The following is a 13,934-nucleotide window of genomic DNA, read 5'->3' as shown; positions in this document are numbered from 1 at the left end:
AGCCTCCCAACGTTTGAACGCTTGATTTAAGCTATCTGTTCCTTTTCATTGATTTCTTTATTCTTTATCGTTATGGATCATCAGTCTGCCTCTTCACCCAAGTTAAGTATTGGTTCGCCCTTTTTCAATATTTAGGGAGTGATTTTGCCTTTCGTTTTGCCTTTATTTAGGGTTTTGTTAGGCGTCTCTTTTCCATAGCGAGCGGCGGCGAGTCGCCATTACGTCGTTCCCTTGTTTTGTACCAGTTTCGAGTGAGTTTCCTTCCTACTCGTAACTTGTGATATTTCATTATATATATATACTCGTAACTTGTGATATTTCAGTATATATTTTTATTTATGTCGTGGGTGGCAGTATTTTTGTCGATCTTGTTTTCATTTATGTTTTGTTATTTTCATTATTTCCATGTTTTTCACGGGGGTCTGCGTTCGCACACATTTCCTTTGTTATGTGCTTCGCTGTATATCCACCGTCCCCCCCCCTTTTTATTTATTTTTAAGTTTGGTATATTTCATTCAAGAAATTTCCCCTTTTTTCTTTTCGTCAGCTTGCCGTTTCTTTTTGTTTTGTCAGTAGGCAAGTAGTTTTTTCCATTTTGTGCCCACCGTTATCGAGTGGCCTTAATTGCGTTTTATATTTTACGACATTTTATTTTTCATTATCGCCCTCCGTGTTAAAGCATGATTTTCTTTTAGCTTTAAGTAATTCATTTATTTTGTCTATGTATATGTTGGATGTTCGGTCAGCTAGCCTATATAGGCTATGCCTGCGTTTTCCTCGTGATCCTTTATTCACGAGGATACGCTGGTCACGTGATCGTCTCCCCATCAGCCCTCCCTCCCACCCCCTCACGTAGGGCCCCCAGTAGTTGGGTGCTCCTCTCGCCCTGGTTGTCACTGATGGCCGTTCCCATCAGCGGAGGGGGGGGGTTGTACAGGGTCCTCCAGGACCTCAGGTTGGTGGGTGTCGCTTCTTAGCCGACCGCCTCCGGAGTTGATGGTCGTACTGCGTATTCAGCCTCGGCTTCCGTGGATTTGTTGCGCTCTGCTTCTTTCACCTCCCGGAGCTTACATCCATCCGCCTAAAACATTCCCTCTCCACATAAGGCGGATTTAGATTCCGGCTTCTCCGGTAGTCGTTGAGGGTTATGTTTACGGGAGTTACTCTTCCGTAGGCGGAGATATTATATTTGTTATTTTAGTTTTCATTATTTTTATCATTATTTTTATTTTCTTTTGCCACGAAACTTTCGAGTTCATGTGGTCGTCCCGGGTTACTCCGTGTACCCCCCACCCCGGGTCATACAGCTCCGGGTGGTTTTATTTCTTACACAGTCCCCGGGACGTAAATATATGAATATATACATATTTTTTATATTTTTCAGTCCGGAATGCTCCGGCATATAATACTTATATCATAATTATCCTAATAAGTTTGTGCAATTGTTCTTATATATTATTGCACTTACAGGCCACTCAGTGTCTGGCTGCCGGCTGTAGTGCTGCTCTGCAAGATCCGTGCGGCCATGACGTTTGTCGGGGCCACGCCCCTTGCGCAGTGTTGCTTACTGATTCCGTGGTCTGGCATCACGAAAACTGCTATGCCTGCTACGACTTGGTACAACAGGCTACCTCTTCGGTAAGCTACCGCACTGCTTGTTCTATGTATATTGTGATGTAATTATATTACACTACTTGTAACAAAAAGCTTCGTCCTCCAAAGAAGAGTCATATCAGGTTGGTTCTCGACAGTGCGGTAGTGGTACACTGTATAAACAGGGGTGGTTCAAAGTCAAGCCATGTGAACCACGTGATGGTAGCAATTTTTTCTCTAGCAGCCAAGAACACCTGGCATCTGTCGGCTACCCATCTGGCGGGAGTCCACAATGTAGTGGCAGACGCACTGTCTCGATCAGTCCCTCTGGAGTCAGAATGGTCACTGGACCAAGAATCCTTCAAGAGGGTTTGCAAAAGAGTACCAGGTCTGGAAGTAGATCTGTTTGCTACAGAGGCAAACCACAAGCTGCCTTGTTACGTAGCCCCAAATCTGGACCCTCTGGCATTCGCTACGGACGCCCTGAGTATAGATTGGAACCAGTGGACGAAGATTTATTTATTCCCTCCAGTGAACCTTCTCCTGAAGGTGCTGCATAAGTTGAGATCCTTCGCAGGTCAGGTGGCTCTCATAGCTCCTCACTGGCCCAAGAGCAATTGGTTTCTCCTTCTGGAACTAGGTCTTCGTCCTCACCCTCTCCCAGACTTGAGGCTGTCGCAACAAGTTCAAACGAGGACTGTGTTCGATTCCTCAGGTCTTCACAAAACCCTAACTTTATGGATTTCATGAAGTTTGCAGGTAAGAGAGTAGGGGATCATTTGATCCACAGAAACATTTTGTTTTCTTAGAGTTCAGATAAGAGAGAATCTACGCTTCGCCAGTATGATTCAGCAGTTAAGAAATTGTCTTCATTCCTCAAGGAATCAAATATCAAAGTAATGACAATGAACGTGGCTATAACCTTCTTCAGGTCTCTGTTTGAACAAGGCTTGGCAGCTGCAACAATAACAACCACGAAGTCGGCTCTGAAAAAGATTTTTCTTCTCGGGTTCGGTATCAATCTAACCGAGTCTTATTTCACCTCTATCCCAAGGGCATGTGCACGCCTGCGGCCCATTCACAGACCATCGTCAGTGTCATGGTTTCTTAACGATGTTCTCAGGTTAGCCTCGGAAACAGACAACTTCAAATGTGATTACCAAACCATTTTGCGTAAGTCACTGTTTTTATTGAGTCTGGCTTCAGGTGCCAGGATATCGGAGCTGTCATCTTTATCTAGAGATGAAGCGCATATTGAGTTCCTTTCCTCGGGGGACGTGTTGCTTTCGCCAAATAAAGAATTTCTGGCTAAGAATGAAGACCCCTTGATGAGGTGGTCTCCATGGAAGATTGTTCCGCTTCCACAGGATCCATCTTTATGTCCTGTTAAAACTCTTAAGGACTATTTATCTAGGACATCTACCTATTCCGAGGGCCCCCTTTTCATTAGAAAAGATGGTGGTACACTATCTCTAAAGGGCATTAGGCAGCAGATATTATCAAGAAAGCCAGCCCAGGGTCATTTCCCAGGGTGCATGACATTCGGGCTATAGCAACTTCTGTAAATTTCTTCAAATATATGAACTTCGATGATCTGAAGAAGTATACTGGTTGGAAGTCACCCTTGGTTTTCAAAAAGCATTACCTTAAGTCTTTGGAGGATCTTAAATATCATGCAATAGCTGTAGGGAGACCAGTGTCTCCTGCTACTACATCAATATAGCACCGTCCTTGTGTCATATGAATCTTTTCCATTATGCCAGCCTCATTAACATTTTACCTACCTCAGCAAATGTTTTAGTTGTTAGGATTGGTGTATAGTGTTACGTTTATACAAAATATTTGTAATTATTTTATTATGTTGCCACGTTATTGCTATATGGTATATTTTGTAAATAATAAATTGTATTTTTCCAATTCTAGACTATATTTTTTTATTTCTTTAACCCTTCTGAGTTCAATTTAATATTGTATTTCATTTCAGAGGGGTGTAGCTTGGTGTTTCTCTGGTTCAATTTCACGGAGCGACACGGCTGAGCCCAGAAAAGGGATTTTGACGTAGGAAAAATCTATTTCTGGGCGAGGAAGCCGTGTCGCCCAGTGAAATCCCCCCCTTTTTTCCCCCCCTTGCTGTACACCAAGCTTCAGTGCTATCGATAAGTATGACGTCACAGACTCCTTCAACAGGGTAGCTAGGTGTGACCTATGGGTCAGCTCCCCGTATTTATGGTCTTTTGATGAGGAAAAGGCTAATTGGAGGGGTTGCTGTGGTAGTGTTTAACACTCGCCCCAGTTTTATACCGACACCTTTTATTTAGGTGAGCGAGTCAGAGACTTCTGACATGTCCAATTTAGCAGTTCTGTGGTATTATAGCAATATTTTACTAGAAATAGTGCTAAAGAGGACACATTTCACTGGGCGACACAGCTTCCTTGCCCAGAAATAGATTTTTCCTACGTCAAAATCCCTTAAATAAGACAGGTTTCTCAAATAAAGTCTTAAATTTTTATTCATTAATTTTTTTTTATTGATTTATTTATTATTTATTTTTTTTCATTTTTTTTCCTTCTCCTTCTCAGGATTAATCCCTGAGAACCAGCCTGAGAAGAGTACTTGAGATTCCTAGAGTCTGGAAAAACTAAGCCCTATTAATAATAATAATAATAATAATAGCTCCAGTCTTTAGACTCGAGGGTTGTATCACATACCTCGCAGTGGTAGTGTTGTGATTTGGGAGCTTGTGTACATGGGTCTCCAAGTTTTGCGTACTCAAAACCAGTTCTGGGAAGTTTTCTTCTGAGGCTGGTGCTGTGCCTGTCTCTTCCCAGGGTTTTCTTGGAACACTTGGGTGGAGGAGGCTCCCGATAATCCTGGATGTGATTCAGGAGCTTCAAGTCACTCCGGGTACAGGCAGCCCCCTATATTTGTAGGGGATATGTACTAGGACCCCCCATGAATAGTTTAAAATCCAAAAGTTCAAATACCAAACATACTTAAAGTATTATCCTACATAAAATGATTATCCTATTGCTGTATTAATCTTTGAATTGATATTATTAATATAATTTCAGTCATTTTAAATATTTTACCCTGTAAAATTTCTAAGCGTCAGATTGAAGCTTGGTTATCTTAAAATATCAGAGGATCAAGCACACATGACAGCACCATTTGTATAACTTCCTTGTATTTATTTCCTCAGCAGGGCAGATTTGAATTAAGTGTATTTTCAAGTATTTTAAGCTATGATTGTTCAAAGATAGCAGGTAATATGTGTACAGGCAGTCCCCGGCTTATGACGGATTCGGCTTATGATGTTCCAAGGTTACAATGCTTCTCAATTATATTCATCAGAAGTTATTTCCAGGTTTACGATGCATGTTCCAGGTTTACGACGGCAATGTGACAGAAGAACTGACTTCAAAAATTCAAAATAATCAATATTTGAAGGTTTTTTTTTTTTTTTAATAAAAATGCAGTTTACATAGTTTTTAATACACTCGAAGCATTAAAAGTAAGATTGCAATACATTTCCTGAACACCTGAATTAGCCCTGGTCACTGACCAGCCCAAACTATATCCCCACATATTTACCCAATAAGTGGGTAATTTTAACTCAGCATTACCAATGCTGCAGGTAAAATCTAGTCAAATGAGTTACCCGTGTTACCACTGGCAACGCTGATGCAAATAATGGCCACTACAGGCCCTTCTCCTCAATTGTTCCTTGCTCGCCATGCTGTGTGGATTAGTACCACTTCAGGCGAACTTTTGGTCATTTAGCTCGACCCCATTTAAAGAGTTTTCTTATTTTGGATATCAGATTACGACTTTGGACTGTTATTAACATTTTACTCCCAATTTGACTTTGGATCAGTACTTTGCATTCGCTATGGATAAGTTAGAAAATAAACGTTGCTGTTTGCAAATGCCTCTGCTTCTGTTTCATCTACAGTTTGACGATCGAGCCTTCTGCTGCTGAACATGTTGGTGCTTGTTGGTTCAGCACACCCTCAAACATGATCGACATTCTCATTGTTATTTTGTGTTGGAAGGTTCAGTGTAATACTAGTCAGAGATTTGACGAGATGTTTTGTCTTGGTCAGGAGACAAGGAAGCATTAAATTTAGTTATTCAAGAAATTAGTGGACAGGTTATCATCTAGTATGTGTAGCCTATTTCTAGCCTGATGAGTAATTTAACTAAGAATAGAGATAGTGGTAGTAGTATAGTTGATTCTAATCATTCTCTTTCAGGCCCCTGCCTTTTCCAGAACCAGCCCTAACGTGTGCCGGGGGTCATGGAGAACCGCAAGCTTCTGAGTGGGTAGGTTCTGCCAGACCCCCCTACGCGGAGCAGGCTGTGTTGGCAGCAGATTTCCCACTCCCTCCTCAAGGTGTAAGTTCTGAGGTTGATGTAAATTTAGGTCAAGGTGTAAGTTCTGAAGTTGATGTAAATTTAGGTCAGATACAGACGAGTAGGGATAATAGGTTACGTAGTGTTTAAGAAGAGAAGTGCAGGTTTCTTCAGTTTGGATTCTGTTACATTAGTTTATAGAGGGACAGTTTGTCATTAGAGCCATCGTTGGTTTTTCCTGCTGAGAGTTCTTTGACACAGAAGCTTTCTAGGTCCATGGTTGGTTGTTCAAAGGGTTAAAGGTTCTTTTCCTTCAGTAGATAAATTTTGTTTGTCTTGCGATGGTGGTAAACTTGGTGATCAGGCTTTCAATTTGACTCTATACATATAGTATGGTAATTGTTCATATCAACTCTTGGTTCAATGCATATTGACTTAAGATAATTCAGTATGTAGAGAAATTGAATAACATTAACTATGGTTAGCCTAGCGTTCATGATGATATATCGTATGCGTATACAGTAGCCTAGCCTAAAGTATTCTCTATACTACATATCGGTATAGCAATTATTAATAGTGGTTAATGCTGTAGGTTCAACTGACTTCAGATAATTCAGTACAGGTGTAAATTGAACACGAAACGAGAATCAGATATTAGGATAATTCAGTTGATATATAATCGATCAGATTCAGTCCGACTTCAGCAATATAATATTATTATAGTATGTATCCTCATATTAGCGTAGTATAAATACTAACTCAGCAGTCAGTTTCTCGTTCTGGAATCAGCTGATGGCGAATATGAGTTTGTGTCGCCGTATTTAACTCATTCTTGTCCTGGTTGGCTAGCTATGACACGTAACAGCTCTTCCTCACTTATGCCATGTTTGTTGTCTTGAAGAAAGGCATGTTTTTAACTATGTTGACATTTTAACATAACTAATAATGGTATCTTGTGCCATATAAATCAGTAATCATAATGAATGTGTACGTTTCATTGCTTTCCAAGAAATTCCCTCAGATGACAGAATTCGGTTGTATGACGTCTTCATCCATTTAGCAGACAAATTTGTCAGTAATTACATTATGCTTTATGTCAATTATAGTTACAAATATAATTACCAGTCGTATTATCAAATTACAATTACAACTGAAATTAATGCGTATTAGGGTAAACATTTACACTTAAATTACCTTAAAAATGTGTAATTGATTACATTTCAGTTAAATTACAATTACACAAGCTTGTCGTCAACACACAGCATGGTTGTAGGGGGGCATGGCCTAGGTAGGCAGTGATGCCGATTAGTCAATTTCCTTCGCTCTAGATGCAACCACATCACTTGGTCTCAGCGAATGTTTTTGTACCTAGTTAGCATAAATGAATATCTGGATACTTAACTTATATGGAACGAAGTCATATTGTTCATCTTACAACATAATTTCAAGTCCAAATTTGACTAATACGTCTTATTGGAAACTAGTTTTTTCCCTCCGTTAATAGATTGCGTAAATTTCAGCGATTCCGTTCGTTCTCACTAGTTTTCATTGGTATTACAAGCTTTACGTTATTAATCTTTTGTCGGTGTGAAAACAACAGTAAATGAGCTCTTTCATGCTAGTACAGTGGTCCCCCCGTATTCGCGTACCAGACCCCCCCGTGAATAGTTAGAATCCGCGAATAATTGGAACCTCTATAAAAACGCTAAAAACAGCCTATTTTGTTAGTTAAAACTTAAGAAAAACCACTAAAAATTTTCATACTTGGTTTTTTTAATAGTTTTATAACAAAAAGTGCCTTTTATGATGAAATTGATAACAAAAACCAGAAATTTGTGGATATTTCTCATAGAAAAATACTGCGAATGCGTGAATTTTCCGTGAATAATGCAGGGAAACGTTCTCGAGAGAAATGCGCGAATGTGTGAGTCCGCGAATCCGGAGAACGCGAATACGGGGGGTCCACTGTAGTTTTCTTTTTACCACAGCTGTGTTTGAATTCATATAAAAACTGGGGAGTTTTATCCATGTTGCCGATGCACATTATATTACCTTATCTGCTTCAGCTACATTTATAACATAAATACAGTAAGTGTTTACTGTCGTACGCGGATTAAATACAATTAACGAATATTGCTATAGGATTCGATCATATTAGCAAACAAAGTAGTTTCTCGTTCGGTTGTTCATGTCTGTACGCAGTTATATGGGTATATAACGTTAAGATAATACTTATTAACTTAGAAAATGGTGTAAAGTTATGAAGGTATATAAGTTAGACGCTTGTAATTTGGCCTCTCTCTCTCTCTCTCTTCATATTCTCTTTCTTCAGTCTTACTTTCCACCATCTCCTAACACTTGACAACAGAGAGGTTTTTCCTCCTGTTGCACCTTTCAAAGGTTTTACTGTCAATTTCTTTTTCAGCACTGAATGACCTCATAGGTCCCAATACTTGGCCTTTGGCATGAGATATAGAAAGACTTATTTTCAAAATGTAGTACAAGCAGTCCCCGGGTTACGAGGGGGGTTCCGTTCTTGAGACGCGTCGTAAGCCGGAACATCGTCAAAAATCCTAAGAAAACCTTACTTTTAATGCTTTGGGTGCATTGAAAACTATGTCAACTGCATTCTTATGGCATTTTTCATCAAAAAAAACTTTCAAATATTGATTATTTTGCATTTTTGGTGTCATATTTCATCTGTCAGATGAGCACTGTATGCATCGTAACCCTGGAAATAATGTCTGATGAATATAATTGAAAAGCGTCGTAACCTCGGAACGTCGTAAGCCGAGACCGTCGTAACCTGGGGACTGCCTTAGTGCCGATTTTAATTGCTAACCACATCTCGTAAAATCGAATTATCGTAAGACGAATTACAGTAACTTGAATACGGACTGTATTCATGATCAAGTCTTGAAGAATTTTCCTGATTTTTCTAATGATGATTGCCAAGATTATCATGGGGAACTGAGTCGGTCTAGTTTCTTTCTCTCCCAATTTCTTCTAAAACTTCTTCTAATGTCTTTACACAATCTTCTTTATCTGGTCATTCTTCGTGGGTCGCTTCAGAGTCTTCTCTGGCTCATCCTGTTTCTTTGTCATTAACACAGCAAAGCAAAGAGTTTCATTGTTTCATCCTGAAATTTGGGGGTTTTGAGGACTCCTTCTCTCTCTCTTCAGGGTTAAAGGAAGTAATTTTGGCGGGGCTGTCTTCTTAGCACCTTCCACGTGTCCTGTAGCTCTCAGGCTGCTGGTCTGGATGCTTCAAAGACGGTTGTGAAGTCTTCCACAACTCCGTATTTTCATCCTTTACTTGTTTTGAGACATAATGTGTCCTCCGTAGTTCTTGCGGGGGCTACGGCATTTGGCAATTCGTCTGCGCCATCATTGACTGTATCAGTACCGGTTGTGTCCTCAGCCCCTCCTTTCAATAAGGTAGATAGTAATCTTCCTTCTTCAGTTCCCATTTTGATACTTTAGGGGTTTGAGATATAACATGCATACCACAGTTATTGCGGGGGGCTACGGCTGTTGGCAGTTTGTCTGCACCATAGCTAATACCTTTTGTGCCCTCAACCTCCTTTTTTTAGGGTAGCTGGTAATTTCCTTCTGCAGCTCCCATTGGTTCCACAGTTCGTAACCTGTCATCAGAGACACTTTTATGTGCCGCACAGTTGGTTCTCCACCTGCACAATGTTGGCATTAGGTGCTCCAGTGGTCACTCGCTAGTGTGACTTCTTCCTTTTTTTCTCTCCTTCTGCTTCTTTCTCAACTTTTTCCTGGGGCTTATTCTGTTCCACCTTCAAGGGGTTCAATGTGGGTTCAGCCTTGGTTCCAGGGTTTCCAGGCGTACTTCCTACCCTCACTTGATCAGTATAGTTTCAGCTATGGACTCCCGTCCAGGTTTAGTTTTAGTGTAACCAGCATTAGTTGGATTGCGTTTTGCGACCTCTTCACTCTTAGGGGGCGTAGCTCACCCATTGTAGTCAGCCAGGTGTTGTGTCATAGTCACTAGCTGGTGCGGACTTTCGTAGTCGAATGAGACCCGCTCAAGGTTATGTCATCGTCTTGGTTGATACACGTTTGGCGCAACAGTGTGTGGTTGACTTGTAGGGGTGGGCGTTCGTCGCCAAATATACTTGGCTCAGGTGTAATGTTATCGTCACTGGTTAGTGAGGGTATGCGCAGTCAAGTACGACTTGCTCAGGAGTTTATCATCGTCTTTTTGTTATATCGTTGGGCAACTGGATTGGTTGGCTCAGATATGATGGGATCATGTACAGAGTGTTTTGAAATTAGAGGCCCCCTCTGCAAAAACTGAAATTGATATGGACAAAAACAAAAGTAATTCAGAACAGGTATTTATTTAAGTTTCTCTCTGAGTATTTAATATTTTGTGTGGCCTCCATCTGCCTGTACCACAGCCTGCATTCTTGAGGGGTATGCTTTCAGCAAATCACAAAAAAGCTGAGACTCAAACTCCATTTCCCTGAGCACTTCTGTCGCCTTGGTATATTATCATAGTTCACTGTGTGTGCTTCAACACGATCCTTTAAGATACTACCAATGTTTTCACACACCTTAAGGTTAGGGGAGCTACCTGGAAATTCACTTGTCGAGAAGAAATCGATACCACTGTTTTGAAGCAGCTCCTGTGTCTGAAGAGCCTTGAAACTTGGTGCCTTATCATGCAAAAATGTGATTTCGTCAACAGATAACACATTTTCAGGATCTTTGAGAAAAGGAAATACTCCACCAGTAAGCACAGTTTCTCTGAAGTATTCGCCATTCCATGACTATCCTTTTTCTTTGATGATCCACATTAACCGTTTGGCTGTGAAACAGAGAAAAATTCCCAAACATTCAGGAAATTTCACAACTTTGCAATTGCACATGTCATCGCTGATATCATCCAACTTTGCAGTCCAAATGATGTCATTTTTATGATTTGGCTTCCTGACTGTGTAAATGAAGAATTCATCTGATGTGGCAACATGGAGAAAGTCAGCTTCATCCCAATCTTTAAGAAATGAATAACAAAACTATGCATGGTCTTCTCTCTGTTGCAGAGTGATGTTGGGCTTGATACCAGATTTTTCCAACTCCGATATACAGCACTATAACTTCTCTTCTTTCCCATTTTCGTTTCTAGTTCAAGTGCCAATTTACGTAAGGACTTTCTTGGTCTACCCACTGCCTCAGCTATGATGTCTTTTGAGTCCTGAGAAAGGGCTTCAGGCCTTCCAAGATTCTTACTCTTTTTGTGAAGACAGTCATATGGATTTTTGTTCCAGTTTCTTTTAACAAAGGATTCATCTCTCTTAATGTATTTCACTATCCAGGAATGTGAAATGAAGGATGCGCCAGCATCCCTGGCCTTTCTGAAGGTTATAGCCCGGATTTGGTCAATCCATCTGATTTCCTCTGAGTTGTTAGCCATGGCTGTATCTAACTCCTTCACTCAGTCTGAAGATACAAGAAATGTAAAATGAAAAATAGCTTAATAGAAACTTAAAATAATGTACTTGGAGATAGGCTATAGCAGAAAACTTCATAATTTTCCATTTGTTCTGTGGAGGGGGCCTCTAATTTCGAAACACCCGGTATCTCAGGTGTTGGTATTGAGCAGCCAGGTGTAGTAAGTTCCGGGGTCTTGGGTGTCTAAACATCAAGTAAGCTGATCTGGTTTCGGCTGAGTCGGGCAGTTTTTGGGAAAGATGGCTCTAGGCTAGCATCACTGCGGGGCTGATTAGATTGGATTCATCCTTGCTTCTAATCGGGAGTGTTCTGTATGAGGTACCAGGTAACCCTTCTGCTGGTGTCGGAGTTCCAGTTTACGAGTCTGTTGAGGCTTTTGTCTCTTCTCTCTTCGTTGATTCGTGTGGTAGGGGTTACAGATCGTGAGACTTGTAATTGGAAGACACCTTTCACAGCCAGTCGGAGGCCTTGTACCATATGTGGATGTTGAGAGAGTTGATGGGTGTTTCTCAGATCCTGGACTGTTTTACAATCTCTTCACTTAGGTTTCGAAGGGGTTCTCATACCTGACTAAAATTTTGGCTGGCTGTACTATGTTCTTGGCAAGGAGAGCAGGAAATTCTTGTTTAATCATCTGCCTCAGCACTATCCGGACATTCATAAGAGGTTCTGTTGAGGACGCCTCTTGCATTCAGCAACAGTCTTAGAAACAAGGTGTCTCCTTGATGGTCAATTTCGTATCGTCATCGTCATACTTAAGAGTCGCTGCAGCATTGTGGGATGATCGTATAGCAGGTGACGGATCACAAATGCTGCTGTGTCTGGTTTGAGCTCTCAAAGTTTATTTGTCACATACCTCATCCGAGAATCTTATTTGGTGTCCCATAGGTGTCCATCTCGTTCCATTTCCAAAATGCAGTTATTTTCTTTTTGTGAGGGGTTTTTAGTCATGTGCTGGTTGGTTCTTCATCGCTTTCAGAGCCTTCTAGTTAAGGCTTCATGTTCAAGGGTGCAAAGTATCACTTTGTTGGCGATCTTGTTGGTGGTTATTTGAGAGTCAGTGTGGTTTTTCACAGTGCTCTACCTTAGCAATTTTCAGTTTCTTCAGAGAAAGGTTACTCGCTGGGTCCTGTCGTTGCGGCAACTCAGTTTTATAGTTGGCTTGATATCGTTAGGATGTTAGAAGTTTAGGTAGTCAGTGAAAGTCTAATTGAACTCTAGTGTTTTTGTTGGGCAAGCTTAGACTGAGTGTATTGTTCCTTTAGGCCCTTGAGGTTAGGCAGATTCCAATTGTCATATGGAAATAACTACAACTTCAGCACAAGTCATCTGCGTTACTAGGCAGTAGAGAACGCAAAGTTCCTGCGCATTCAACTTCTCCATACATGAGAGGCTAGATAGCCACATGGAAGGTTCACCGGTTCCCCTCCATACATGAGAGGTATAGAATACCACATGGGAGGTTCTTCAGACTCAGGCGGTATCTTGGGCTCGGCACTGACAGTAAGGTACTTCCTCTGCAAGCATCTTCACCTACAAAATTGGTCAACTAGGTGAATGAATTTCACTTTTATCTCCATGAATAAGAAGTATAGATTACCTAATGGGAGTTACTTCTGATTCAGATGGTACCTTAGACTCAACACTTACATTGAGGTACTTTCTTTTCAAACATCCTCACCTACCGAGTTAGATAACTAGGTGAGGATACATACATTTATACATGGTAGGTTGGTAATGAGTTACCTGCATATGCTCCATGGACAGGTCAGGCTGAATTAGATTGATCCCACCTCCATTAAAAATTTTGTTAATCTGGCTAATTCAGGTGTTCATGAAATGTATTGCAATATGAAGTTTTCATAATAAAAATAATATGTATTGTAATACTTCCCTAAACACCTGATTCCTAGCCTCCTCCCCACTTCAGTTTGATAGTGAATGATTCAATTGTGGAGACAGGCCTGTGGTGGCCAGTATTTTCACCAGCGTTGCCAACGGTTGTTATGATGTTGGCGTCCCACCTTGGTGGTCGAGAGTTCAATTCTCGGCCATTCCATTGAGGAGTGGAGATGCGTATTTCTGGCGATAGAAGTTCACTCTCGACGTGGTTCAGAAGTCACATAAAGCTGTTGGTCCTGTTGCTTAATAACCGCTGGTTCCATGCAACATAAAAATACCATACAAACAAACAAGCCAAAGGTAACTTGGGTAATTCATTTGACTAGATTTTACCTGCAGCATTGGTAACACTGACAGTTAAAATTACCCACTTGGGGGTAAATATATGGGGATATTGTTCTGGCTGGTCAGTGACCACGGCTAATTCAGGTAAGTATTATATTTGTTATGAAAAATTCCTGTTTTCTTAGGATTTTTTTACAATTTTCCAGCTTACGACGTGTCTCAAGAACGGAACCTTCATTGTAAGCTGGGGTCTGCCTGTAGTGTATTCATTCATGTTTGCCATATACTGTACTGTATGATGGTGTCTACTTGTTTTTAT

The 13,934-nt window shown here is 40.8% G+C and overlaps 1 protein-coding gene across 3 annotated transcripts in view; it reads left to right on the top strand.

Moving 5' to 3' along the window:
* Positions 1-13,934, top strand: part of LOC135211023 (2-oxoglutarate and iron-dependent oxygenase domain-containing protein 3-like) — a 235,341-nt gene that overhangs the window by 170,684 nt on the left and 50,723 nt on the right. The window lies entirely within an intron of this gene.

Source organism: Macrobrachium nipponense, chromosome 4 (assembly GCF_015104395.2).
Source record: "Macrobrachium nipponense isolate FS-2020 chromosome 4, ASM1510439v2, whole genome shotgun sequence".
NCBI lineage: Eukaryota > Metazoa > Arthropoda > Malacostraca > Decapoda > Palaemonidae > Macrobrachium > Macrobrachium nipponense.
The sequence above is the reverse complement of the archived record's forward strand: the minus strand, read 5'-3'. Positions and strand labels throughout refer to the sequence as shown.